General features: G+C 40.3%; 1 pseudogene; it reads right to left on the bottom strand.

Moving 5' to 3' along the window:
• Window positions 1-3,882: 3,882 nt before the first annotated feature.
• Window positions 3,883-4,641, bottom strand: LOC100589668 (annotated as a pseudogene).
• Window positions 4,642-5,077: the final 436 nt, after the last annotated feature.

The following is a 5,077-nucleotide window of genomic DNA, read 5'->3' as shown; positions in this document are numbered from 1 at the left end:
TAGCATTTTTTAAGATCACTTCTTGTATGCCAGGCACTCTGCTCATCAGTTCATATGCATTCTTTCATTTGACTTCTCAATAATTATTATTGTTATTTATAATAAATAACAAAACTGAGTCTTAGAAAAGTTAAGTAAGTTGCTGAGAGACACATAGTTAGTAAATAGCAGAACCAGGATTCAAATGCAGGTTGACTAATTCCAGTGTGTATGTCCTACTGCCTCTTTGTGCAAAGTTACATCCTTCCGGAAAAGAATGCAGTATAGTGTCCCTTGTGCAGTGTTAGAAGTGGGAATTCTAATTCAGCTCAAACCTTCTCAGTGCCCTTGTTTTACAGATGAAGGAATTGAGGCCCAGATAGGTTAAGTGAGTTATTAGCATCACAGAACTCATGAGATCTGAGATTAGACTGTAGGCATCTGGACTCTCAGTCTGGGAGATTCCTGTGAGAAGATGGTACATTATCACACAGATTTGAATATACATGGATCTAGCCAGTTTGCCTTCAACATAAACCTTATGTGTAGTGAAAAACAGAGGTGGCTTAGCGAACCCTAGGATGGTGGTAGTGCTGTCTGCTTTATAAAGGGATCTGATTGCTTCTCTTTTCACTCATTGGCTAATCCAGTGACACACATTTCAATGTGGCATCTATGTGATTTTTTTATACTGAACTTTCTGGATCACTGACCAAGTTAACCAAGGGTGCCAAAGTTGACCATTCATGCACCGAAGACTGAGACAGTCCCTCTTTTTTGACTGACTTTGCTTTCTTATATGGCAAGCAGGGATTTAAGAGCTGGCCCAGGTGTCTATTGGGTGTGTAGTGCCATTTGGAGAGGCCTCGCCGCTACTGGGGGACCACAGGTGTCTAAGATGTTCACAATGAAGTCTCTTAGGGTTAAAGCATTTTCTTAGCTAAGGATGCTGAGATTGTGGAAACAAAATGAAATAAATGAACAACAACAACAATAACAAGAACAAAACAGCAGCAGCAGCAAAGCATTTGGAATCAGAAATCTAAAGGACCGGTCTGCAAAGGGTAAGACCTTAGGGTGAGTGTTGAGTGTTGCTTCTTTCCCAGTTAAACAGGTGATGGCCCTGCCTGTACTCCACAAGGGAGACTGACTACAAGCACTCAGGTTTCCAGATGTGGAGGCAGGATTTGAAGTCAGAAATGACTCTGTCTCTTAGTTCTGAGTGATCATGGAAAAGCGACTTAGTCTGTTTGGACCTCAGTTTCTTCATCTGTAAAATGCTACAAATCTGGGTTGGGAGGGCAGTGGGGTGCTGTGGAGATTAGATTAAATTGGACAATGCATCTGAAAGCTCTTAGTAAATTCAGCGGTATGTACCCACCTGTTTTACATTAATGATCAATTGACGAATTTAGGAGGTCTACATAAAAATGAAAATATACATTTTGGGAGAGCAAACAAATTCAGTTATTTTTACATTCACATTATCTTTTAAAAACATTAATTTCATGATAAAAATGACTCTGGGTGAATGGAAAGTAGGTAGGGGCATTTCTTTGGCTGGGGTAGGTGGGAGGCAGGAGGAGAATGAAGTCAGCAGCCAGAACCTTATCTAAGGGAGGTTGTGAACGGCTAACCCAGGTGAAGGCCATGGGGTGGGAGAAAAGGGAAGAGTAATAAGGGGGTCAATCACTTCACTGTTTGTCTCAGGGCTGTCTTTTTGCAGGTGTCTGAGTTACTTCAGGTGGTCTTTGTCAGTCACTGGGCTTTTAAATTGCCAATATCAAAATTACTGTGGTGATGCAGCAACTTATAGATCTTACAGTTATCAGATAATAGAGCCTGGTATCCTAGTAGCAGGAGCGTTGAGGGGAAATAAGACTGAAATAAATTTTAATGGACCTCTCTAGCTTCCAATTGTGTTTTGCACACCTTTGACTTCTGTTTGGAGAGGTGAAGTTAAGTTATATCTTACATTTTCAATTTCAGAGAGGAGCAAACCTAATTTTTTTTTTTTTTTGAGACAGAGTCTCACTCTGTTGCCCAGGCTGGAGTACGGTGGCTCAATCTCGGCTCACTGCAACCTCCGCCTCCCAGGTTCAAGTGATTCTCCTGCCTCAGCCTCCTAAGTTGCTGGGACTACAGGCTGTGCCACCAGGCCCAGCTAATTTTTTGTATTTTTAGTAGAGGCGGGGTTTCACTGTCTTAGCCAGGATGGTCTCGATCTCCTGACCTCATGATCCACCTGCCTTGGCCTCCCAAAGTGCTGGGAATACAGGTGTGAGACACTGTGCCTGGCCAGCAAACCTAAATTTTTAGGGTGATTTTGTCTTTACATATAGGGTAACTCCCAAAACCAGATAGATACAAATATCAGGCAATAGAAATCATTACAGCATCTATTCTGTATTTTATACCTTTCTTGGCAAAGGATAAATTTGGGGTCTACAAAATCCTATAGCATCCATAAAATGTTTTCTATCCTCTGTGCATATTTAAATCATTCTAAACAAAAATGAAGTTCTCCTGTCTCTGAGAGGAGATTCCCAGGGTCCCTTGAAAACCCTCTTCAATATTTTGCTAGCATCCCCACTGCATGTTTAGCCCCATCGGGGTTACTTTTTCCCTAATTGAAGATGGAGACTAGCTTATTGCCACACTTCCTGTGGTGACACTTTGTGTCACTGCATCCCCATTACTTACCATTGTCCCTCAATTAGTGTTTGTTGAACGAATGAATGAATGAAAAAGTACATGAATGAATGAATGAGTGAATGATTTTTGCTTCTAATGTACCCCATTGGCATGTCTCCTTTTTAGTCAGAATAATTCTAGTTCTTTCAAGTTTTATAAGGAATCTACCTTCTTTTTGAACACCAAAACCTTTTGGTTGGCTCTTTACTTAATGCTCTCTATGTTTTTCATGTTCCTCTTTGGTTTGAAGTCCAGAATTGGAGACCAGTGAAGTCTATCAGGTAAAAATGCTAAAACTCTTCGTAATTTATAGAATAGAGTAAAAAGCGTCAGTTCTTAGGACTCTGTGGCTATAACTGACTCAGGTCTAGCTTGTAGGCTTTGGGTCTTGAAATGTTTGAGTTGAAAGGGGTTGAAGGAATTATTGTTAAGTGGTTTTGTTCTTTTGTTTTTGGTCTTGTCAGTTAGTTTGTTTTGATGTAATGATTAATTAATGTGGCTAAGGCAAAAGTCTTTATCTCTTAGAAATACTCAAATATTTACAGATGAAATATTATGATGTCTAGGGTTTGCTTTAAAAAGCAGCAGGAAACGAGGGGCAAATTAAAGCAATAGAGATGAGACCAGATATATTGATAATTGCTGAAGCTGGATTACTTATATTATTCTCACTACTTTTATAAATAGATTTTTTCTTTCGTTCTTTTCTTTTTTTTTTTTTTTTGCAGTCAAGTGAACATTTATTTTTGTGCCTTTCTTCCTATGTGCATTTCAAGTCTTTTTCAAAACAAGGCCCCAAGGATATCCAGATTCAATTATGTCCCTGGGCTTGCTCGACTCCTGCAATAGTCTTAGGGAGCCTTGTACAATGCTAGAGTTACTCATTTAGCAGCATTAAACCTTAGGAAAGAAGATGCAACAAAGCAAGATTCCTTCCTCCATGGAATGTGCTGATTTCAGACGAGGTGGCCGCCAATGTGGAAAACGCTGGAATTTTTCCTTGGAACTGGATTGTGATGAGAGGTGCTTGCCATGAACATAGCTACTGTCTTTTCTTTGACCCTTCCTTTCCAGTTTTTGAAGATAAAGCAGGAAATAATCTTCTCTGAAGATGCTCGATAAAAATTCCCAAAAAAACAAAAACGCATGCTTCTACTACACATGCTTCCACTTCATTGATAAAAATTTACTGCAGTTTGGCACCTGGGTCTAGTTCAGCAGGGGGATGAGCTGATTGATGCGTTCACCCCAATAGCCAGATGTGCCCATCTCCTTGAGGATGCCCACTCTATTTTTGGTAGCATGGTGGGCCACTGAGAGGTAGAAAGGGTGCAAGGACCATGAGATCTCCTGGAAATGCTTCCCTGGGAAGGCAATTTCATGAATGAGGTCTTCCAAGCAAATGACACCAAACTTCCCCAGATGCTCCTCAATCACTGTGTTGTCTGCCAGAAGGATGGTCTTATTCTTGACCTTGGCTTGTCCACATTTCAAAATGAGTTCCCAGACAGACTTCAGATTTGGAAATCCCCAGGTCACACAAGGTTCCATTATATGCAGCATTTTTAGGTTCTGAGGGGTGACTTTTACAGAGACACCACTAAAAATTTTCTTTAGGCAAAGTCTTGCAGTGGTTCTCTGCACTAGTAAACTCATGCCATCAATCCTTTCGATGTGTACAACAAAGGCCAAGGAATGTTTATCTGGCAATTCCAAGTCATGAGGTTTCACTTCTAGTCGTCTGAGACTCACCTTGTCACGTTTCTGCCACGAGGAATCATGTAGGAATAATCCCAGTCGCTTAAACCTGGCCCTTTTCCTTTCCTCTGCGCCTTCTTTGCCAAAAGTGCTTGCTTTGCCTGGGTGGCTTTGAGGGCTTGATAAGCCTTCCTTTTCCAGGAGATTTTCTGGAACCAAAGGGATTTTTCTTTGCTCTTGCTCCGCCATCTTTCTAGTGTTGCAGCTACTCTAGATATTTTCATAATACAAAGTTAAGAAAAATATATTTAGAAAAACTTAATCATTCTCGATGAGAAAAACCAAGATCTAAACATCACAGAGCTAACAAAATGGAGACTGGGACTAGAAGTCCTCTGTCTCCCATTGACATGCTGTTTCTGGTAAACCATGTATCAGTTCAGCTCGTTGGGCTCTCCCTATAGACTTTATTTTTGTCATCATCATCCTGGTAATAATAACTTCAACATGCAAAGGCCATTAACAATTCTAGTCTACTTCCAACCTAACTTAGTTTACCATCCCCTGTGATTTTAATAAGCATAAAAATTTCCCTACTCCAGGTAACTATCAAAAGAGAAAACGATGTCGATGTATCTCTTTGTTCTAGCATTCTTTGGAACAAAAATAAAGATTTAGGGAAAAAAACCCAGACAAACATATGTGC

This window comes from Nomascus leucogenys, chromosome 11, assembly GCF_006542625.1.
Source record: "Nomascus leucogenys isolate Asia chromosome 11, Asia_NLE_v1, whole genome shotgun sequence".
Lineage (NCBI taxonomy): Eukaryota > Metazoa > Chordata > Mammalia > Primates > Hylobatidae > Nomascus > Nomascus leucogenys.
Note: the sequence above shows the minus strand (reverse complement) of the source record. Positions and strands in the feature narration are given on the sequence as shown.